At 44.0% G+C, this 25,263-nt stretch overlaps 1 non-coding gene across 1 annotated transcript; it reads left to right on the forward strand.

Annotated features, from left to right (window-relative positions):
- Positions 1-16,921: 16,921 nt before the first annotated feature.
- On the forward strand, positions 16,922-17,027 carry LOC125922169 (U6 spliceosomal RNA). The gene has a single exon (XR_007457606.1). It is a non-coding gene; the product is annotated as a U6 spliceosomal RNA (small nuclear RNA).
- The last annotated feature ends 8,236 nt before the right edge of the window (positions 17,028-25,263 follow it).

Here is a 25,263-nt window from a genome sequence, read left to right on the forward strand (position 1 = left end):
GGGAAGGATTCAAGGGGAATTTGTTTAGGAGGTAATCAGAATCACTTGGTTCCTGATTCCCTTCTCCCCACTTGAGGCTGGAGTGTTCCCATCTGCAAGCTTACTTTTCTAAGTCTCTAGAGCTAATCATGAACCAAGACAGGGTGATATGAGAAGCTTCTGCTCAAAATCAAATCACTCTTGCTAGGGTCCTAATTCTGACAGATGCACTTTTGTCCTGTCCCCATGGGAGGCCTCAGTCTTGGAATCTGGATTCTTGCCCTGTTCCTGCCCTTATTCCTATATATGTGTCTCAACAACCTGCCCAGGGACACACAGGCCTTCTTGGATGGGACCCCCATTGTCCTTCTCCCTTTATCAGAGTTTCCTGAAGACTTTTGCCTGGGTCTCTGAGTTCTACCTGCTCCCCAATTAACCACTGCACTTTCTATGCACTGCTGGGCCCCTCACACATGTTGGTTGTGTATGGGAAGCAAAAGTATGTTGCTGTACCTTTCAGATACCTTGCCCATCCACCATGATGGATGTTCCACTGCCCCATTCACTCACCACCCCATTAGTGTCCGGGTCTGCTTCCAGGGCCTTTTCCCTCTCAGTTACCACAGCCCTGGTGTATTTACCCATTATTATTTTCCATTTCCTTATCTGCACATGAGCAAGAGGCTTACTTGAGTGATCCTAGGGCATCTTGGAGGTCAAACGTCTTGTCAGTATCTTGTCTGATTCTCAAATCTGAGTGATAATACAGTGAGTATCAGAGCACATGCAGAAATCCCATACCTTGGCTGTGGCCATCCTAAGACTTAGCCTAGCAGCCACATAATTTCAATATTCAGTGAGTGCAAAGCCATCAAGACAGGCTTGTTTTTAGTCAATAAACCAACAAAACATGCATTGGTTGGTTGATTGCGTTGTTGGATAATCTTCTGCTAACTATCTCATTAATATCCTCCTACCTCCCAAGATTCTGGTGAATGCTTCACTCTCTTCATCTTAAGTATATTTATCCCTTTCATTTCCCTCAGTCCTGTAAATTGAGGCAAAATGCCTCCATGTCACCTCTGATTTCCAAAGAGTCTACCAAAACAGCTACCTTTAAAGAGAAGAGAGATGCCACTTGAGGACAAATGAGGTCAGTCCTGGCCGTTGGACTTGTCTCTTCAAGTTTTGCTCTGCTGGCTGTGCACAGAATGAATTTTGGCTCCCAGGTGGTGGCCTAGACCCAGGGACACTGTGTCTGCGGGCAGATCACAGGAGGCACAGCAGTCTTCCTTGCCAAACTCCTCCCAGGTGGGAAGTTCTGAATCCCAGGAGCTCCCAAGGTGGAAAGGACCTGCAGGTCACCCAGGCCAACTCTCCTATTTTACAAATTTTTAAAAACGAGGCCCTAAAATAGCAAGTGCCTTTCCAAGGTCACACATCTAATTAAGTATGTGTTTGTCTGCTGTCTCTACTTGTTGTCTGACCCAGAAATTCCACTTCATGGACTTCATACCACAGATGTGCTCACACACAGGCACGGTGACGTAAAAGCAAGGTTATTCACTGCAGCATGCAACACAGAAAAGGTTGGAAATGGCCTCCGTGTCCCCCATAGAGGACTAACTGTTCTTGTCATCAAACACACTGGACCACGTCCAGGCCCAAAAGCCATCTCCACCACCACCCATGTTTCTTGAGTGTCCACCCCCACCTCAACTCAAATCCCACAGCATAAACCTTTCGGGGTGACTGCACCTGGCTGTGCCATGTGAGTTCCACCTGCAGCACAGCCTCCCCCAAGATGGCTGTGCACCAATGTCTCCAGCCCCCTGAGAGAACCACACCCTCCGTGTCTGTCGCACTAGTCTCTCCAATGGAGGTCTGACAGAACCCGCTGACAGCGCTGATTGGGGCCAGCCTGGGGCTGCAGCCAGCTTGGCCCCAGGCAGGGCTTACAGCTGAGTCAGCTGTTCACTCTTCCACATTTTTTAAATGTGCCCCTTACAGTGAAGAGAACTTCTCTGTCAGAGCACCATTTTAGATCCTCTCCGTTCTCAGCTCTGCCCTTCTCAGGGGCACAGGAGAAGAGGTGTGGGTGAGTCGGGCCCTGTGCCGTTTTCACTCTCTCATGATGGGGAATAAAGCCAGGTTCAGGAAAATCTAAAATACAGGCCCCATTGTCTTCCCTCTATCCCCACAGCCTTCGGGGTCATGGCTCCTTTGTTCAGTCATCCTTTCTTTCATGTGTAAAACACAAAAGCAACTTTCTGATTCTAATGCCAACACAGTGAGAAACCTAGAAAAGACCCCTGTGGCCCGCATGGCTCGGTTCCTATCTTGCACTCAGTTGAGGCAAAAGGGTCCCAGGGGAACCCTGCTGGTGGGTTGTGCAGCTGTCTCCATGTCACCCTGCAGCCTGGGTGCCCCGCCTCTGGCCAAAACCGAGTCACAGGTTCCGAGGCTTTGGTCTTACTGTTGGCAACAAAGCCCTCACACTGGAGGGGAAACATATACCAGAGGTTTCAAATGGCTCACTTTTGTCAATATATTGTCAGACAGGTGGGGCAATGCATCCAGAATGGTGTCAATCTTACATAGGAAATCCCTATGTGCAGAGGTGACACAGTGATACTTGAATGAACAAGTCCTTGGGAGCAAAGAGCCTTTTACTACATCGGCTGAGCACAGAGGGAGCTGTGGTCTCCCAGACCCTTGGGCTCCAGGTTGGTGTGCAGCTGCTGGGAAGGGGCAGGGGCGTGGTCTCAGCGCAGATGTGGGCCTCCAGAAGGTGGACCTGGAATGTTTGAGAGGGGGAGCTTTCATAGCCATCCCCAACAGTGTCTCACAGGTCTGCGAGGGTGCATTCCCTCAATCGCGGCAGGGCAGGAAGGAGAGAAAGGGGCCCATCACAGGGCTGTGGGCAGGGCATGCATATCCAAGTCTCATCCCTGTGCCTATTCTATCTTCTGATTGTAATATTTTTTTTCTAAGAGAGATAGCCCACTGGAATCTTCTGTGGTGAAGATTTTATTCATGAATAAATGTGGAAAGGAGTAAGAGGAATTGGCTGGTAATTTGATGCAGAGTAATTGTGAAATAAATAAAGAAAATGACATCTAGCAATTTGTAAGCACGGCACAGGATGGTCTTAACTCTAAAACTAACTAATCTCCCACAACATCTCCACATTCTGGGTTTTACCCCATCCTACAACAAAGTCCATTCTTGTTCCATCATTTTTCAAGCCTTGATTGAGCCCTAAATTGTCAGTACCTGGTCCAATACTGGTCCTGGGAGAGTGGAGTGGCATTGTTAGGTTCTTCATGCTGTAGTTCAACCCCAACGTCCAGACTAGTTTTAAGGAAACTCTCTAAGGGTAGGTTCTCTGCCTCCATCAACTACCCATGTGCCCTAGGCTCTGCCACTTTCCCTAGGAAAAATCTTTGAAATTCTCTCCAGTTCAGATCCACTGCTTGGATATGGCCCATAGTGTATCTGGCTTGGGCCATCATGACACTCCAAGTGGCATTTATTTTCCATAGGTTTTGGTGTCCAGCTGATAGCCAGGTATTTCCACACTTCACTCAATGAAGCTAAACTCTCTCTTGTGAAAACATGAAGAAACTAGGTTCCCTAAACTAAGATCAGGTGACAGAAAGACCCCTCTCCATGCCAGTGGCCAGTTTGCTGATAGTCATCTTTCCTGAAGCCAAGCCAAGACTTAAGCACTTTAGGAAGAGGAGGCCCAGATCTAATTTAGCAGGGAGATAAGATGCCAGCTTGTCAACACTGCATCTCCAAGACCCTTGGAGACCCAAGCAGACATCTGCTGCTTTTGGCTTCAACATCACAATGGTGTCCATCAATAACAGCAGTGAAGTTACTCCTGGGGCTCCAACATTGGACAGACTTGTGTTTATTCATTTCATTTCCCTTCATTACGAATGGGTTTCATTATAATTAGCCCACTCCATGGAGTGCTATTGGGTTTCAGAATCTTTGTATATCTGCAGTAAAAATATTTCCTTTTCATACAAGGTACTTGATAAATCAGTATTTAGCTCAAGAGTACATTCAGCCTCATAAATAAATAAATACAATTTGCACACAGATGGCTCACCAAGCTCCGAGCACCTTCTCAGAGTGAGAACCTGGGGCTGGCGAATGGAGGGTGAGGCATGCCCCAGTGTCTCGCCTTATTGCTGTTGGCTTGAGTCATTATGGTTTAGTAAAGCACCTCTGACTGGACTCATGTTCTCCCAGAGCAATGGGAAAGCATCACCAGCTCTCAGTTAAGGAGCATTGGCTTGGCCTTTTGGCCATGTGTACAATTAATCGGCAGGCCATGCGAATTAGATGGTAATTAATTTCTGATAGCAAGGCCATGTCCATTTAAATAACTGCTTCAGCTGCATATGCTGTGTGGTGACCACTTTGGTCTCCAGGAAAGCCCTGGTCCTTCTGAAGTTTGTGGGTATTGAAATTGTGTAAAGAAGGCAAGGTTCGGAGCCTTTGAAAATCCCAACCTTTGTATTCAGTCCCACAGGTTGCCTTGCCCCGGAACCGTGGGGCAGTATGGCACCATGTACCCTTGAGCCCCTTCAAGCCTGTGTGCCTTCTACCCTGTCTCATGTATCCTCTCCCATCCCACCCACAGTCAACCTACATGAGGTTGCAAGATCAGTCTTCCCGAAGTACAGCTCAAATCATGCCACTTGTCTGCCAAAAACCCACGATGGCTTCCTGTTTGAACTTCAGAATGATGTCTAAACCCCTTTGTGATGAACTTATTTGAAACTCTGTGTGGTAGGAGAAATTTCCCATTTTCTGGTGGTGGTGAACCTGAGATCCACCCCGTAGACTGTGGCTGAGAGGTTTCTTCATTCCTGATAGTATGTGCCATGTTACCATCTAGCCTGTGCCCCACCACAGGCTGCTTTTTAAGGCAAGATGTGGCATCTTCAAGCCAACGTTGCTTCTTACCTGGTAATTACCACTGGCTTCTAGGACAGTCATAATAATAGTCGATTACAGAAATTTCATCTGACATGGGTGTGAGAAAGGAAACTGATAGATGGTACCTGTTCCTAGCATTCACTGCTCACACACATGTGTGAGTGTGTGTTACACATAATCACAAACTGGACAGAGCCCTGTACACCTCTTCATCACCAACAGTCTACTAACCAGGGGACCCAAGAGAAGGTAATAATTGCCCCCTAACTGCAAAAAGGGCCTGTAGACTCAGGGCTAGAAGCTGGAACCGGAAAGTCTCAGTACAGGCTGAGAATGACTACTGGGAGGGGGCTCCAGGCAGGAGAGTTCAAAGGACCCGAGGTCAAGACAGTGCAGAGAATCAAAGCCAGCCCCCTATCAGGAGACTAAAGTCAGGAAAAAACCAGGGACAAGGGGGGAAATAAGAGCAAGCTGAGCAATTAAAGGAACAGAGGCAGGCAGAGAGAACTCCAAAACTGAAGAAAACCCAGACAGAAACCTCTTGTAGCCTCCTGCTGCTGAGGCCAGGATTGCCAGAGTGAGCCCAGCCCCAGTGCAGCCTCCGCAGTATTGCTGTTCCTGGCCCCCACGCCCAGCCTGGCGCCTTATCAGCGGCAACCTGTCTCCCTCCACCATGCCCAGTTCTCTATGTTCAAATCCCCCCCACCTAGCTCACATGTTCCTACTCTCTCCCTGCAGGAAGAAGCCTGTGTTCCTCTCAACTTCATTTCTGTAAACATTTTAGTCTCTGCCGCTGAGTTCACCTTAACCAGAGGCTCTCAAACTCTGGAAACACATTGGCATTACCCAGTGAGCTTTTATAAAATACTGATGACTTCAACCCCAACAATCCTGATTTTATTTGGTCTTGGGAAAAACCTGGCAGGGATACTTTTCAGAAAGAAGCAGCCTCGGTGACTCCGATGTACAGCCAGGGCTAAGGAGGACTGACTTCAACCATTCCTCCTCCAGTAGAATCTCAGCCATGGAAGACACTCCCTACACACTTAGAAAAAGCAGAGTCCATGCCCCCCACCCCCTCCCTGGCTGTTTGAAGGACACCAAACACACCCCATGCCACAGGGCATTTGCCCTCACTGTTCCCTCTGCCTGGAATGCCCTTCCATGGTTTGATCCCTCGCCTCATTCAGGACTGCTGTGATGTCACTCCTCGGAGTAGCCCTCCCTGATGCTCCTACCTAAATGAACAGCTCCTATGACTCTCCACCCCTTCCCTTGCTTATTGTTATTCATACCATTTCTCTGTGCTGATAATATATTAAACTTCTATTTAATTATGTTTTTATTGTTTAGCCCCCAGCAGAATGTAAGCTAACTATGGGCAGGGACATTTTCTTGTTCAACATGGGTATCCCCAAAGACTGGGACAGCTTCTAGAACATAATAGTTTTCCATAGATATTTGCCGTTTGAATAACGAACTGAGTTAACAGATGAAGAAACTGGCGCTCAAAACGTGGGAATGCTAAACACCCCACAACACACAGGACACCTCCCCACAGCAAAGCCATGTCCGCAGTGCTGAGCTGAGGAATGCCGGGCTGGCGGTCAGGTGGGGAGGTTGGGAGTGAGAAGGAGGTATCAGAGCTGGTCCTAGAAGGGAGGCAGATAGGGAGACTGGCAGGAGTGGATGAGTCAGGAAGTTAAATGCCTGGTTCTGTCACTTCCTGGGGTGTGACCCCTGTAAGCCATGCCCTCATTTGGAGACTAGCACTCACCCTCGTCTCCTGTTGTGCCAATCAAAACTGTCTCCACACATTGGTAAATGTTCTTCCCTGGAGGACAAGACTGTCCTGGTTGAGAATCACTGCAAATCTACCCTCTCTTTCCTCAGAACTTCGGCCTCCCTTTGGGAGAAGCCTTCTCCAAAGTCTTGGGTTCCATTTTGAGGTCAAAAGCACTCCTGGAACCAGTGTATCTTCTCTCCTGCTGGATTGTGGGCTCTTTACTCACTCTTCCTGACTCCCCTGTGCATACTCCTGCCTCTACACTGCGCCTGTTTCTTCACACACAGGAACAAGGAACATCCAGGGGAATCGGATTCTAAAACATCTGGCAACCTTTGAAGACAAAATGACCTAACTTAGGGCCAAACAGAAATAGATCCAAAATCTGGAGATTGCTCCAGATATCGCTGACTGCCATGTAGGTGTAATGATATCAAGCCGCTATGCTAGACCAGTTCGTAGATAACTAATATAGCTCTGATACTATAGAGAAGGCTTGTGAAATAAAAGACAAACAACTCTCTGCAGAACATCTGCAGAACTCACTGCAGAACATTTGAATGAAAGCTGGGAAGGAAAAAGCACGGAGGGCAGAAAACCAAGTGACTTGATTGGCAGGTGAGACCACAGTCCCTGGGGGCACCAGGGAGGGCTCAGGACTGCATCATTTAGCATTTAAAGATGTTGCTCTTTCTTCATTCAAAGGGGAAAACAACCTACTTTTTGTTTGGTTTGGCTTTCTTTCTTCCTGGTTTAGGATTCAGCACATCACCCAAGTTGGTGGATTTCACTGAAGTATTTTCCCCAAATGACCTACAGTTCCATTTTCTAATATGCTGCCACCCTCCCACAGCCTAGCAGTCAGAGATTGATATTCTGTAATTTTCAGCCACTAGCTGGAGCTTTTCTATGCACTTCTGTAATACTACCACTCATTACAGGTAAAAATGAGGGAAGTGATTACGGCGCTGGTGGAAAATCAGCTGCAGCTGAAACACAATATAAGTCTAAACCGTAGAAGGGCTGGGAATCCACAACTTGACTGAGCAAGTACACTCAGCAACCTCAACGTCAAATTGCTTATTGTAAGGTGGGGCTGGAAGATACTGCAAAGCAAATTCAAGTTACCTTGAAAAATAATTAGTGAGGGGCACCTGGGTGGCTCAGTCGGTTAAGCATCCGACTTCAGCTCAGGTCACGATCTCACGTTCCGTGAGTTCGAGTCCCGTGTCGGGCTCTGGGCTGATGGCTCAGAGCCTGGAGCCTGCTTCCGGTTCTGTGTCTCCCTCTCTCTCTGCCCCTCCCCCGTTCATGCTCTGTCTCTCTCTGTCTCAAAATAAATAAACGTTAAAAAAAAATTAAAAAAAAAAAGAAAAATAATTAGTGAGATGCAAAGCCTTGGAGATGGAAAATTTCTTTGAGATTAATTATTGCTGCTCAAATCTAGCCAGTCTCTGTCAGCAGCAAAGACAGTCTACAGCTACAGATCTCATCTCTTTGAGTGCTGCTGGAAGCTTCTGTTGGATCCTGATCTAAAATCAGCTTGAGTCTGGGGGTACCTGGGTGGCTCAGTCTGTTAAGCGTCTGACTCTTGATTTCGGCTCAGATCCCAGTGTCCTGGGATCAAGCCCCGTGTCGGACTCCGTGCTGAGCGTGGAGCCTGCTTAAGATTCTCTCTCTCTCTCTCTCTCTCTCTCTCTCTGTCTCTCTCTCTCTTCCTCTGCCCCTCTTCCTTGCTTGAGCCTGCACACATGTGCTCTCTCACCAAAAAGAAAAATAAATAAATTAAATTAATAAAAAATACAATAAAATCAGCTTGAGTCTAGCATTAGAGGGGGTAGCCCATGCTGCAGAGGGAACTGCATAGTCAGAGGGTCAGATGAGCCCCAAATGCACAGGGAAGAGAAAAATAGGAAAAGCAATATCTGAACTGAACCATCAAGTCAGATTTAGAGGCCTTAGCCTCATCTAGTAACCCAGGCAACTGTCAATTCTTTGTGTGGAAGAGGAGAGATGAATGATGAATGTCTCCTTCACTCACAATACCCAGCGCACCCTCAGTGGTTGAAGACAAAAAAAATCCAACAGAGTGACACATCCCATTTCTCACGTGCAGCACCCCTCCTTGGGAGCATTCCAGGCACAGAGGCAGAAGTTGTGAAGTGAATGAAAATCATCAGCAACAACTGGAAGGGAAACTTGAACAGCGGAGGGGGTGGGGGTCTTCGCACACCCGACAGGACTGGGGCTCACATCCCACGAAGGAGGGGGCATGAGAGAGCGGCAGGTCGTTTCCTTGCACGGAGGTATCCTTTGTCCTTTAGAGCTGACGTCATCATCCACTACAGCCGGGAATGGCAAGCACACTTTCTGCCGACTGTGCTGCCCGCCAAGGATCACGCAAGCCTCCAGTGAGTTGGGGGAGGGTGTCTGCATGAAAACACAGCTGAAGGAACAGGTGAAAACAACCTCAAAACACAAAACAACCAGAGGAACTGTGATCGTCGTTTTTGGTCTTTCTCCTTCTGTAGGAGCAGCCAAAGTAGTCAACATTTGGAGAGCACGTGGAGTCCCTCTTGTTACTGCCTTTGTGGCTGCAGCTGGAGGTTCAGATGACTAACCAGGCTTCAGGCAAAGCTGTAACTCACAGGATAAGGAGGGAGGAAGGGAGAAAAGGAAAAAAAAAAAAAAGGATCTGTCAGTGGATTTGCTTTTTTTGGGAAGTTAAAGCTCCTATCCATACATTCAGCCCAAGGTGGTACCAGCCCACACTCGCCTATGAGCATTAAAAAAGAGGCCCCTCCAGGTGCCTGGCTGGCTCAGTAGGGAGAGCATGAGACTCTTGATCTTGGGATCATGAGTTCAAGCCCCACGTTGGGTTTAGAGATTACTTAAAAATAAATAAATAAACTTAAAAAAAAAAAAGAAGAGGCCTCTCTTCCTCTAGGGCACACAGTGTGGTGAACAGATTGCAGCTGGATTTTAGGCATCAGCCACTAAACCAACATGCACACCCCCATGATCACCTATGTCAGTCATATCCCAGCAGAAAATAGATGGAGCGTTCAAATTAGGACAATTCAAGGAAGGTTTAATAATGGACCTTTATTAAGGTGTGGGCAGGGTGAGGGGAGGAAGCACAAGGGGTTGCACAGAACCTCTAGTCTGAAAGGATGAGAGTCACGGTGTCACTGGACCTTGGAAAGACAGGGTTGGGTAGAGGAGGTCACCTGCCAGGTGCTGTGACCTCAGGAAAGCCGTTCAGTCAAAAGAAATCTCACAGGGAGAAAGTTGAGGGAATAAATACTGCCACCTCACTCTGCTCTGTCCCTCCAAGCTTCTTCTGGGATTCACTGGCTGACTCACCTGGAAAGCCAGAGGGAAAGGAGTTCATTGATGTGGCTTGTGCAGGTCAGCCTCTGGTGCAGAGAAGTAGCTAGAAGGTGGACAATGGACCTGGTGGTACACACAGGAGATATCCACCCTCCAAGGCAGTACCGCTCCAATCATTTATTTGCCATTCAAACATGTTCAGAACTGTCTACCCAGTGCTGCATCGGGTTCTGGGGACACTTTGACATGTCTATTCTGGGTCCCTAACCTCAAGCAGCTTTTTTCTAGTAGGGGAGATAGCTTCCTTGCTTGCTTTCTTGTTTCCTTCCTTCCTTCCTTCCTTCCTTCCTTCCTTCTTCTCTTTTTGCCTGTGAATCAGAGTAAATCTAACCATCTTGGGAAATTAGAATTCTTTTCTCTTTACTTCCAGCCATGTGGCTTAAGCTTCCACTTAAGTGACTGGGTGGGGGTGGTGGGGGGAGGAAGGGGCTGATGTTATCTTGAAGGCTCCTGACAGCTTGCATTTTATGAGTTTGCCTGCTTTATAAAATATTAACCAGAAAAATATTAAAGTTTACAAATGCAGCAACAGACCCAGAGGGACAATGTGATGATATCATTTTTGATAGGTTTTTAAAAACATGAAAAGCATATCTGACAACAAAAGGGGGGAAAAGTTCATGTGAATCTCTTTTCCCCTTCAGTATGAGCAGGGTGGTATATATTTGTTTTCTGTGGACAGTGCTGACTCACCACGGATTTAAGGATTACTAATGAGTGTTTTCGCTTCTCATTTACAAGTGGAATATATTAAGAAATTACTCACCCACTCTGTGTGGTTTTTAATTGAAACCTACCTCTCTGTGTGGATGAGCAGAATTTGTTTTTCATTGCATACAGGGGCTGGTTGACCTTTTCAGCTTCACAGGGCCTGAAATGTGGTCGGCACATTTCCGCTTTTCACATGAACAACCTGTGCAATCTGTTTACATAGAATAACCGAACTGCCCGATGTTTCTTAGAATCCAGAATTCATTGCCTTAGAATATTCTCTGTCTCTCTCTCTCTCTCTCTCTCTCTCTCTGTCTCTCTCTCTCTCTCTCTCTCCATTCCCCCTGCCCCACCTTCTGAGCACTTTTTTTTTAATGTTTATTTATTTTTGAGAGAGAGAGAGAGAGAGAGAGAACATGTGGGGGAGGGGCAGAAAGAGAGGGAGGCCCCAGGATCTGAAGGGGCTCTGAGCTGACAGCAGCGAGCCCTATGCAGGGCTTGAACTCACGAACCATGAGATCATGACCTGAGCTGAAGTCGGATGTTTAACCAACTGAGCGACCCAGGTGCCCCCTGAGCACCTTTGAAGCAGAGAAGATGCAGCATGAGATGGCATGTTTATTAACCCAATTTCTACTCTCTATTTTAAAATATGCAGTAGACCATAGTCTGGGAGGAATTATTACCCCAAATGTGACAGGAAAAGAGTGATTATGTTCTCATATTCAAACACTAGTAAAAACCAATAAAAACCTGACATCAATAACTAAATGGACAAAGGACATAACTAGACAGTGCTTTGAGAAATCACATCTACCAAAACGAGGAATTTAGCAAATATTTTTAATGATAATGCTCAATGTTGTAAAGCAACAGTTAACTGGGCTGACCTTGTCGACCTTGTGTCTTTTTAAATAGTAATATCCATGGCTTTCTAATTCTGTTTCTGGAGTTCCATATTAAGGGAATAATCTATCAGAAAAGCTATATGCTTTAAAATATTTATATATCATACAATCCTGTTACATACTGTAGCAAAAAAAGGAATCACCCTAAACCCTCAACATCCACAGAGACATTCAGTGAATTATAGTATATCCATTTTTCTGGCTATTCTGTATCCATTAGGAATGTTCAATATATCAACTGAAAAAATGAAAACTGTGTATGTACTAACTAATAATTATTTTAAAATATGCACAGGGGAAAAAAAAAACCTGGGAAGAAATATTTTAAAAATACTGAGAGTGATCCCATGCATGATAGTTTTTTCTTTTTCCTAAGTTCCAAAAAAATTAATAGAATAAAATTCAAACCTGTATAAAATGCATAATTTACAAGGAAAATATAATCCTACCCATGTCATATCAGGAGCAGTTCTCCACCAGCTTAGTTCAAACAGCAGGAAAAGTGCCGTTGTCCGTCATGAGTCCTGGATAGTGGGCCCATCTCTAATCACTGTGTAATTTTGGTCAAGCCCCTTACCTCTCTGATTTTGTTTTCAGAAACGAAGAGAGATGCACTGAATTATCTCTCAAGCTCCTTCTGGCCCCCAAATCTATGAATCTTGATATTCTAGGAGGAAGAGTATGTGCCTCAATTCACTGAAATCACAAACGGGAACTGAGACACTTCTTCACCTAAATCAGGGGCAAAACGTCAGGCAGAGAAGGGACAGAATCAGAAACTAACGTGTGTTTGTCTCATCAGATATTGCTCAGAAGAGATTAAACAGGGTCTTTCCCACTGAACTCCTCACATCCTCTGTTTTTAGTGTATAAAACCAGGCTTTATGGAAGGGCGAGCTTTATCAATTATTCAGCACATGTCAATCTATTGTTATTCGGCCATGTAGAGGTGGTGCCCTTTATATACGATTTGGGTTTCCATATGCCAATACAAAACCTATATCTCTAATTTCTAAGTCCTTTTGCTTTTCTCGTGGTCATTCACAATACAGAGTACTCTGAGCTTCTACAGATTCAGTGTCTAAAACTGAAGGTGACCCTGGATAACAGAATCTACCAATTCTTCATGCAGGGGAAAGTGAAGCATTAGTAGGAGGGTTTTGTTTTTTGTGTTTTTTTTTTTTTAATGTTTGTTTATTTTGAGAGAGAGAGAGAGAATGCGAGCAGGGGAGGGGCAGAGAGAGAGGGAGACACAGAATCGGAAGCAGGCTCCAGGCTCTGAGTTGTCAGCACAGAGCCCAACACGGGGCTCAAACTCACAGACCCTGAGATCAAATGATCTGAAATCAAGAATCGGACATTTAACCAACTGAGCCACCACGCACCCCAGTAGGGGGTTTCTTAGCATGCTTCAGGGCCTGGAAATGCTCTTCATTCCTTTTCCCAATGATAGAGGTTTTAAACATTAGATTGGTCTTTTCTTAGGGGCTGAAGTAAGTAAATCATCTCTTGCATTAAATGTAGGTTGATGGGCTCCCCTTAATCAAAGAAGTTTATCAGTGGTTGATAAAATGAAGCCTGAAATATGCTTCATCTCATGGGTGTTAGTGGGTGAGTCAATTCCTTCATTTGTAAAATGGGAGGCTTGGGCTTTATGCTTCCAAAGCCACCTTTCGGCGTCCTACTTTGCAGGCTTACTACAGAGCACCTAGGGCTGACCCAGGAGCTACTAGAAGATGCAGATATAGGAGCTTTGGGGATTCTGGCTCTCAGGAAATACCCGCAATAGTTACTTACATCCATGAAAACAGAGAAACAAATGGCAAAATACTCTGGCAGCTGTGCAGACTTTCCAACGTACAACTGCGTAAGGTGACAACCTACCTGATCCCTGAGCATGAAAAACCTCACCCACACTTGCCCTGTCTTTTCCTCATAGGAGTGTTCCTAGGTCCAGGAGGTGTCGGGACTAGAGGAAAATGCAGAAAAGAAACTATAAGATCTGAAAGAAAAATATTTCCCTGGAGAATTTCCCTGACCATTGAGGGGGTCAGTTAATAATGAATCCATTACGAATCTCCAGAGAGCTGAGGGTTCCAGCAGGTGGGGATTTACTTCCTGACATGGCTGGACACGGAGGAAGGTCACAGGTTCAGTCCCCGGGCCCCCTTCCCTTCCTCAACTGCACACCCTTCTTCAGAGTCTCATCCAGTCTTCCGGCTTTAAATATCAGGCTGCTGACAACTCCCAAATGGATCTCACACCTAGCTGACAACTCCACTTGGATGCCTTATAAGACATCTCCAATTTAAATATCCAAAGAAAACTCTTTTATTTTAATGTTTATTTTTGAGACAGAGAGCGCAAGCAGGGGAGGGGAAGAGAGAGAGGGGGACAGAGGATCTGAAGTGGGTTCTGCACTGACAGCAGAGAGCCCCAGACGAGGCTGGAACTCACCAACCATACCGCAAGATCAAGACCTGAGCGAAGTGGGATGCTCACCTGACTGAGCCACCAAGGCGCCCCTCCAAAGATAACCCTTAATCCCTGCTTTCCACTTCTGAATTTGGTGCTCCCCGCAAAACCCAGTGGTCATTACTGGCGTCTTCCTTCTTCCTCATCCCTCGCCATCATTTCAGCTGTCAGCTCTGTTTCCTTTGAGATCCAACCGGCCCCATCTCCACTGTCACCACTGAGGTTCCAGCCATTGTCACCTCTCGTGGGGGCAACACGAATAACCTCATAATTACTCTCTCTACTTCCATTTCTGACCCCCCTCTAATCTAGTTTCCGCACTGCAGCCAAAGGTTCTTTTCAAAACGTGGTTTGAATTACACTGTTCACCTGCTTAAAACTTATACCTGTCTCTTCACTGTGCTTCAGATGAAATCTTAGGCTCGTGCTATGGGGTCCTAAGGCATTCATGATGAGCCCCTTGCCCTCCTCTTCACCTTGCCTGGGGTCACACTTCTTTTGGTCCAGTGCACTGCAGTCCCACTGGCCGAATTAACATGCTACATGTGATCCTGCCTTACAGTCTTTGCCCCTCTGGTTCCCTTTACCCCCCCCCCCCCCCGCCACCGTTTGTGTGGCTGACTCTTCTTCAAGTTTCAGTGTCAGTGTGACTTCTACAGAGAGACCTTCTCTGATGACCTATCCAAAGGATACCCCACCTTCATTTCTGTCTGTGACAGTACCCTGTTTATTCTTTCTTAGCACTTTCTAAAACCTGTCATTATTTTATCACTCATTTGATTACTGTTCTAGTAAGGACAACGTCAACGTTCTAGACAGGAGCAGAGGTTCTCTTCTTGCCTATGTATCTCACATCCAGCATATAACTGGTGCTCAATAAATATCTGTTGATTAAATTAATTAATTAAAGGACATTAGTTATTCCTATTTTGTGGCTAGTTGTTAGGAAAACATTCTGATTAACCTAATCTGACTGAGGCAGATTCTGTTCCCCCCACCTCTGTGCAAGTAGAGGTTTTGCCACACGAAGGGAAAAAAGAATTTGCAGCCTCATTTCCTGAAACCAACTCTTAAAAGAATAGAAAACTCTGTTCCTTTTTCGGGAGGACTTCTGAAAAGTTTCCTTTTCTGTAGCCTCTCCCCCAGAAAGCTTTGGTTTCACAGGGTAAAGAGAATATTAATTATAATTTATGTGAGCTGCTGTCTATTTTATAGTCAATTGCCTTGTAGCTCAATAACATTTATGCCTATCATTAATATGTGTCAGATTGATGTTCTTTTAAGTTTTATTTAATTATAGCTCATATAATACAATTTTCCCTTTTTTTAATTAGAGGAAACAATACATCAACTGGATGGACTATTATGCAACCATATAAAATTATTATTATGTAGACATAGTAACAAGCAACAATGTTTATGATTCATTTTAAGAGGCAACAGCAGAATACATAATTGCTCTGATTTATAATTAAAACTATCAAAGTATGTATACAAATGAACAAGAACGAATAGGAAACAGGAAAAAAACACTTTGGTTTTCTAGTGTGTTTTATTTATGTATGATTCTTTTAAAAATTATTATTATTTCTTGGTCCAATATTAATTGCACAATCGTCAGAGGGAGCATGGGCTATAAATATGGCTGCTGGTACATACCTGAAGTTACTGTACCTACTAGAAATGCATGGTGCTAGCCTGAGAAAGTCTCACTGTTACTACTCTGGCTTATTTGGGCTGCCTAAAAATTGTGCCCTTCTGTTTAATGCTTATGGCTTTAGTGCCTGATTCAATGCTTCTTCACTCAAATATCCTATCAGGAGGGGCGCTTGGGTGGCTCAGTTGGTTAAGCATCCGATTTTGGCTCAAGTCATGGTCTCATGGTTTGTGAGTTCGAGCCCCACATTGGGCTCTGTGCTGATAGCTCAGAGCCTGAAGCCTGCATCGGATCCTGTGTCTCCCTCTCTCTCTTCCCCTCCCCCATTCGTGCTCTGTCTCTCTCTCTCTCTCAAAAATAAATAAACATCTAAATTTTTTAAAAATATTCCTATCAGGAAATGACAGCAAGATGAGCATCTGTAAAAGTTATATCTCCTGTTTGTGCTCCATGAGGATGTCTGTGTGAAAGTGTGTTGGTTAGGGTGGAGGAAACAAGGAGGACAATATATTTAAAATAACTGCAACAAAGTGTGCTGTGCCTGGGTGGCTCAGTCAGCTAAGCATCTGACTCAATTTCAGCTCAGGTCAGGATCTCAGGGTTTTTGAGATCGAGTCCCATGTTGGGCTCTGTGCTGGGCATGGAACCTGCTTAAGATTCTCTCTCTCTCTCTCTCTCTCTCTCTCTCTCTCAACAAATTAAAAAAAATAAATTTTTATAAAATAAGTTACAAGGAATGGGATGGATTTCTATGTCTTATGTGCAACAATTCCCAAGATTTATTGCTGAGTTAGTTTTCTTTAAAAAGTAGAAACAGGGGCACCTGGATGGCTCAGTCGGTTAAGCGTCCGACTTCGGCTCAGGTCATGATCTCACGGTCCGTGAGTTCGAGCCCCGCATCGGGCCTCTGTGCTGACCACTCAGAGCCTGGAGCCTGTTTCAGATTCTGTGTCTCCTTCTCTCTGACCCTCCCCCGTTCATGCTCTGTCTCTCTCTGTCTCAAAAATAAATAAACGTTAAAAAAAAATTTTTTTTAAAGTAGAAACATGTCACGCTCGCTTCAGTGGCACATATACTAAAATTGGAACAATACAGAGATGATTATTATGGCCCCTGAGCAAGGATGGCACACAAATTGCATGAAGTGTTCCATATTTTTTCTTTTAAATAGACATCTGACTATTAACAAAAAGTAGAAACATGTGCATTATACCATCATTTGATATAAACAAAATAAAATAAAAAAAGAAAGTCAGAGGAGGATATTTATATCTATATATAGATTTTTTTAAAGCATGGATTTGCATAAATATATATACTATATATCTATAATACAGATGTGTATATTAGACACTCACATGCAGAGACATGTTTCTGAGCAAAGATTTATCTGGAAAGACAGACAACTGGTAATAATGGCTGCCTCTAAGGAAGTGAACTGGAAGACTGAGGTGTGAGTGAGCATATCATCTTTCACTGTATCATCTTTCATGCTGTTTAAATACTTACCTTTTATGTATATTATCCATGCAAACAAATAACTAAGTCTTCGCTAATGAGGATAGAGAACCATTTGCCAACAAACCAAAATGACTGCATATGAAGCAAATTACGTTAAATGCTTCATGAATGGATTTTTTTTAAATACATAAAGGATAAAAAGGAAAATAAATACAGCTAGTATTCTTAAGTGCTGCCTAAATTGTGTCCTGAGCATTTTGCATGACACAATGGGGCAGATATATCAGAGAAATAGAAGAGGTCACTATCTGTATTAATTTGCTGGGCCCTCCGTAAAAGAATACCACCAGCAGGTGACTTATTTTCCTGCAGTTCTGGAAGCCTGGAAGACCAGGTACCAACAGGGTTGGTTTTTTCTGAGGCCTCTCTCCTTGGCCTACAGTCAGCCACCTTTTCTCCCATGTTGTTCATCCCTGATGTCTCTTTGTGTGTCCTAATCTCCTTTTCTTAAAAGGACACGGTTAGACTGGATTAGGGTCCAGACTAACAGCCTCATTTTAACTTCATTACCTCCTCTAAAGACCCTCTCTCCAAATACAGTCATATTTTAAAGGTTTTAACATACGAATTTTGGGGGACACAATTAATTCACAACACTGTCTTTGAGTTTTCATTTGAGTCAGTGAGCTAAGCCATATATGCTTGAAGGAAAGAGAAGAAACAATGTTAAAGGCAGCACACAATTAAATGTCAAAGTTAATATAGAAGCTAATGTGTGAAATTCTTTTTTTTTTTTAATGTTGATTTATTTTTGAAAGAGAGAGACAGAGAGAGCAGGAGAGGGGCAGAGAGAGGGAGACAGAGAACACAATGTGGGTTCTGTGCAGACAGCAAAGAGCCCAATACAGGGCTCAAACTCATGACCCTGTGAGATAATTTATATATAATATAATTAACCTGAGCCGAAGTCAGATGCTTAACTGACTGAGCCATCCAGGAGCCCCTGGGTGAGATTTCCTAGAGATTCCTAGCACAATCTCCTATTTAAAGAAAAAAAAGAAAATTAAGAATCCATGAGGAAGCAAACAACAGTTAGTCCTTGCCATAGTTACCGTACCAGGTGCTGTGGGCAAGGGTCTGTCTGTATGGAGTTTGGGAAAACAATTCGTTCACTAAATTATAATGTGATATGCGTATCTCCCCACCATACTAAGGCAACTCATGAATTCAATCAATTTAGTGAAAAAATAGTATCTCTAATGCTATTTGAAGTTGCCTAGGCAAGAGAATATTAGATTGTTGGAAAGTTTTATTTGTTACCAGTCATTTTATAACAAGAACAAGTGAGTGGGACTCATACCCATAAAAATGTAATAATCCTTCCATCCAGGAGAAGGCATTGTAAGTCATCCTTGTTAATCAACTCAGGCAGTGAATATTTAAGTGAGTGCCCCTACAAAGAGCCCAGGTCTTTTTAGGGCTTGCCATAGATCAGAAAAGAAAACCACCATGTCTGCCTGAGGGAGTACTCAATCCCGCCAACCGAAGCTTCCAGTTGGTTAGATACTTCACCTGTTATTTTAACACCCTGACCCATCTTCCTTACTTGTTTCTTCTTGCCCAATTTCTTCTTCTCTCTTTCCTCATTTTTTTCTCATTCTGTGTACATGTCCAATAGATAGAAGAGCACATGATTCAGAATCACACCAAAGTGATGTAGTCCTTAACCTCCCAGCTCCACACAATACGACGGAGAAAGTTCTGTCTGACCTGCTCTGTACAGGAGTTCCTAACAACGTTCTGTTCAACCCACTCCTCAGGAACTGCGAGCGCTTGATTGGGCAATGTATATGAAAGCACTGTAGGAGCAGTGAAGCCCTCTTCAAAAGCTGGCTATTACTACTGTGCAGAAGTAAACAAAACAAAAAACTGAAACAGCAGTCGGATCCACTGGAGCTGGTCATGTGGCCCAGTCGACTGTAATTGTCAGGTACCTTGAGAGTATCAGGGCTAAGAAGATGTGTTTTTGTTGCTCAGATGGTGAAATGGGGAGCCATACAATGAGGGAAAGCCCCCCTGGTAAATGAGTCAGGGGCAAATATACATATCATGAAACGAAGGGAATTTTGGCGTCTTCTTCCATTTTGAAGATCACTTACATATCAGCGTTGACTATTAGGTTTCCTTCAAAATGTCCGTCTTATGGGTATCTCAAAGGGATACATGGTAAAACAGCACAAATGGTATTTTTGGTGCTCTGAATCCAGGAAAGGAAGAGACCCAAGAAACTCAAGTGCCAATCAGCTCCTCTATGTGATCAATCACTTGGGGAAGATTATGTAGCCACCCAAAGACCATTTAAAAGCAAAACAAATGTGAAGCTGGTGGGCTGCAAGTTGACCACACAGACCTCCTTTCCCCCCAAAATGGAAGCTGTGGTCACAGTGTAACAGTGGACTCAGCCCCTACCACTGTTCCCTGATTGACTAGTTCCTGTGACAGATGCCAGAGGAGGTGAATCTTCAGGACAATTCTCCAGGCCATTGACCCAGGTGGCACAGAATCCTAGGGGGGATCCAAACAAAGAAAGTTGTCAGCTCTCATTTTCTCAGTTTAAATTTCTGGAGGAATATGGCCACATGTGTTTGAGCAGAAAAAAAAAAATGTCAGGATCACTTTTTGGATTAGCTGAGCTCCAGAAACAGACAGGTGTTGTTTTGTTGTTGTTGTTGTTGTTGTTGTTGTTGTTTTATCTGTTTCCTTCTCCCCACTGGCCTGACTTAACCAGTCAATCTAAGTAGCAAAATTCCATTTTGCCCGAAGGCCCAGCCTAGTTCTCATTAGAACACCTATTTGCTTTGAATGAGAGGCCCTTAGACCTTCCCCCTCCTACAGAGAAGTGTTCACATCTAATCTGGGATGAAAAACTTTCCAGTGACCCCAGGGGTAGGGAGGAAGCCGGGAACGGAAAGCCTCACACCACTCAGTGCCTGTCTGTCCACCAGATCATACCAGCTCCCGTTCAGCTGAGCCAGAGAGCGCCTGGAAGGGCAGCATGGAACTCCTTGCTGTCATCACTTGTCCTTTCCTCCCTGTTTTAGTGCTTCCAAGAAGGGGGAGGCCAATGTGAAACTGGGGAATCAGATCTGCTCTGAGCTTACATGACATTCAGGCCTAGGCAGGGCTCCTCCAGGGATGGCTGTGCCCTCCGGAAACTTTCCCAAGCTCCCAGTGGGCATTTGTGGAAGGAGGTGAAGGAGGGACGAGGAGGTGCTACATGTGGCACAGAAGTAGTGATTAGGCCTCTGTGTCCTCCCAACAGGGAGGCGTGCTAGAAGAGAAAAAAGCATGGGCTTTGAAGTCAGACAGGCCTGGGTTTGAATCCTGTTTCGGTCACTGTATTAACCAGCTCAGGCTAAGTTATGGTGCAGTAACAAACAAATCCAGAATCTTGGTGGCTTGCAATAACAAAGGTTTATTTCTCACTCAGTCTACACATCATTTGTAGGTCAGCTGCAGTTCTGTTTCATGTTTTCTTCAGCTCAAGACCCAGGCTAAAGGAGCAGCCTCTGTTTAGGAAACTGACCTTGTGGAAGAAGAAGATACAATGAAATCATATGCTGGCTTTAAAATTTTCTGCTCTCATTGCTTCCATTCATATTTTACTGACCAAACCAGTTATACCACTGAATCTAACATCAACAGAGCAGAGATATTTAACCCAACAAAGGATAGCAAATATGTTGAACAATAATACACCTTGCCACAGCCATTTACCGTGTGTCCTTTGGCAAATTACTGTGAGGTGAGAACAAGGATGTGAACCTAAAGTTGATGACGGGAAGGTTAAATAAAATACGGATTTTAAAAGTGAGTATATTATAGTAGGAACCAGACAAGTTAGTTCCGTCTCACATTTCATATATGAGACTTATCAAAGAAATTCTCATCCCTTCAGAATTAGCTTTTATGATTGATTCTCTTCTATGCAGATGTGCCAATGTTAATGACTTCTCTTGAGAAATGCTTGCATTGTAATAATGGCCTTCCGTGCTATTTTAACCTAAAGTCTTAACTCTAACGATGGGAATTTCAGACACCAGAAGGTGTCGATATGCTTGACCACTTTCTTCCTTGCACCTATGGCCCTCTAAACTTTCCAGTTTGGACCACTTATCCGAATTAGGAAGAACTATAATGCATCATGCCATGTAAGAAAATGAAAGTTGGAACAGCTACAGCTCAGTCCCCTAGGAGTCTCAGAGGGTGTGGAACATACCTCAACAATTTTGATGACATCATGCAAAGAAGTACAGACATTGTAGCAGAAAGAGGAGTTACAGGGTTGCCAGGGCCAGGTGAGGTGATACCCATTGAGAGAGAAGGGTGGAGACGTGGACTGACGGCCAGGCCAAAGACAAACAACTGTCTCTCTCTGAGGGATCCTCAGTACCAAGGGCGGTGTGGGAAGAGAATCAGACAAAATTTGACATCACCCTCAAGAAAATATGAAATAGTTATTTCTACAACACCACGCCCATCAGCAAAGGCAACTAGCATCAAACAGAACCAGATCAAAACAGAGCTTGGCCAGGGACATCTTCCTGCCACATATATGTCGTCAGGTATATAATATGACTTTTGCCTGCATCATCTCTCCTTCCAGCCCCCTGCAACCACACAGAATGGAGACCTAGAAAAGAAGAAGGCAGGCTGTGTGCATCTCACATCCTCTTCTTCCACCATCCAGAGGTCATGCTCAGGCCTGTGCTGCAGGGAAGGGAGAGAGCGAGCTTTGAAATTGAACTGGACTCTTAATTAGCAAAAGTGACAAGAAAGTTATGGAATCGGCTGAACATGCTGCTGAGACAGGAAATGGAGGACTTATCAGAGCATAGTTTAAAATGGTAATTGGAAAAAATAAAGCTGCTATACTCCACTGAGTTAAATCTCCTCAATAAATTGTGAACCCTACTTCTGAATCATTACCTGATTCTGTTTCCCTGATTAAAGACTAACTTTCTCATTTCAGGGGTGGAGTTAAAAGTGGGTTCTTTTGGGGCGCCTGAGTGGCTCAGTCGGCTGAGCTCCAACTTCAGCTCAGGTCATGATCTCACAGTCTGTGAGTTCCAGCCCTGCATCGGGCTCTGTGCTGACAGCTCAGAGCCTGGAGCCTGCTTCGGATTCTGTGTCTCCCTCTCTCTCCGCCCTTCCCCTGCTCACACTCTGTCTCTGTCTCTCTCTCTCAAAAATAAATAAACATTAAAAAAAAAAATTTTTTTTAAAGTGGGTTCTCTTTTCCTTTAAATAGTGGGTGTTAATTCGGGGAACATAGACTCGTAAGCACAGGTAACATAATCACTTTTAATTCTGCCTTTCAATCTGCCTTGTTCCAAAGGGATCCCAAAAGGAAGTGGGGCCCCCAACCAGAAAAGAGTGAAGTTTTTTTCTCATTCCAAGCCAGATTGCACATTTACAGATGGTGAAGGGGAGGATGGAATGGTCCAAATGCCTGTGAGTTCCTAAGAACACTAGGCCTGCTTTCTCCAGTCAGGAGAAAGGATAGAATGGAAGTAATTCTCAGAAGGGGTACCATGGGAGTACGGACCGTGAGTTCCATTACCTGAGACTATCCCGGAGAAACTGGGTGAGCCCGGAATCTTAACAAGAGTTAAGCTGATACCTTCTTTACTAATTAAGCTGATACATCCATTCAGAAGATACATACTGAACACCACAATATGTTAGGCATTTGTCTCTTTCACTGTTGGGATACATCAGTGAACAAACAAATAAACAAACAGACAGAAAAATCCTTACCCCTGGTAGGGTTCAGTTTACAGTTTGGAGAGAGAGATCATATAATATATTTTTTCGAATCAAGTGAGGAAGTGAGCTGGGCAGTTATCTGTGTTCCTGCATTCAAACAACCAATTGATTCAACACTGAAAGTTTACCGTCTCCTCTGCTCTTCTTGGCCAACAGACGGTATGAGCAGCATCATATAGTAGTGTCAAGAGGTTATCCATCGTTTTCTTGACCTTCGATGTCAAGAAGTCTTACAGTGAACAGCTGCTCTTCCTTGTAAAGACTATCTATGATAAAAAATGATATACTTTCAGGCCAAGCAAAAACAATTAGAAAACGTCATCATTCTCATGCCACACTTAGAGTATGTGCTCTCTATTCCATAGCTGTAGATTGTATTAACATTTAAGTTAGAAAAGAGATTTTTGGAGCACCTAAGTGGCTCAGTTGGTTAAGCATCCAAATCTTGATTTCGGCTCAGGTCATGATCTCAGGGCCATAAGACTGACCCCCACATCAGGCTCAGTGCTGGGCATGGAGCCTGCTTAGGATTTTCTTTCTCCCTCTGTCCCTCTCCCCATCTCTTTCACACACACACAAAAAGAGATTTTCAAAAAACATCCAAAACCTGCCCATTTCTCACCAAATCTATCGCAGTCACACTGACGTAAGTAACCATTATTTTTTTCATCTGGTATATAATCAAAGTTACAAACCAAACAATAGTGAAAAAATGAGTTATTTAGAAAATGATATGGGGATCAAGATGTCCAAAAAATTGAGGGTAGTTCCCATCTCTTACTTACTAAAATACAACAGAAAGAGAAATCAAGAAATCAATCCCATTTATAATTGCAAGAACCATAAAATACCTAGGAATAAACCTAACCAAAGATGTAAAAGATCTGTATGTTGAAAACTATAGAAAACGTATGAAAGAAATTGAAGAAGACACAAAGAAATGGAAAAACATTCCATGTTCATGGATTTGAAGAACAAATATTGTTAAAATGTCAATACCACCCAAAGCAATCCACACATTCAGTACAATCCCAATCAAAATTGCACCAGCATTCTTCTCGAAGCTAGAACAAACAATCCTAAAATTTGTATGGAACCACAAAAGACCCCGAATAGCCAAAGTAATGTTGAAAAAGAAAACCAAAGCGGGAGGCATCACAATCCTGGACTTTAGCCTCTACTACGAAGCTGTAATCATCAAGACAGTATAGTGTTGGCACAAAAACAGATACATAGACCAATGGAATAGAATAGAGAACACAGAATTGGACCCACAAATGTATAGCCAACTTATCTTTGACAAAGCAGGAAAGAGTATCCAACGGAAAAAAGATACTCTCTAGCAAATGGTGCTGGGAGAACTGGACAACAACATGCAGAAGAATGGACCACTTTCTTATACCATACACAAAAATAAACTCAAAATGGATGAAAGACTTAAATGTGAGACAGGAAACCATCAAAATCTTAGAGGAGAAAACAGGCAACAACCTGTTTGACCTCAGTCACAGCAACTTCTTGCTTGACACATCTCTGAAGGCAAGGAAACAAAAACAAAAAATGAACTATTGGGACCTCATCAAGATAAAAAGCTTCTGCACAGCAAAGGAAACAATCAACAAAACTAAAAGGCAACCGACGGAACGGAAGAAGATATCTGCAAATGACATATTGGATAAATGGTTAGGGTCCAAAATCTATAAAGAACTTACCAAACTCAACATCCGAAAAACAAATAATCCAGTGAAGAAATGGGCAGAAGACATGAATAGACACTTTTTCAAAGAAGACATCCACATGGCCAGCAGACACATGAAAAGATGCTCACCATCAGTCATCACCAGGGAAATACAAATCAAAACCACATTGAGATACCACCTAACACCTGTCAGAATGGCTAACATTAACAACTCAGGTAACAACAGATGTTGGCGAGGATGCAGAGAAAGAGGAACCCTTTTGCACTGTTGGTGGGAAAACAAACTGGTGTAGCCACTCTGGAAAACAGTATGGAGGCTCCTCAAAAAATTAAAAATAGAACTACCCTATGACCCAACAATAGCATACTAGGAATTTATACAAAGGATACAGGAGTGCTGATTCAT

The sequence above is a fragment of the Panthera uncia genome, chromosome C2 (genome assembly GCF_023721935.1).
Source record: "Panthera uncia isolate 11264 chromosome C2, Puncia_PCG_1.0, whole genome shotgun sequence".
Taxonomy (NCBI): Eukaryota; Metazoa; Chordata; class Mammalia; order Carnivora; family Felidae; genus Panthera; species Panthera uncia.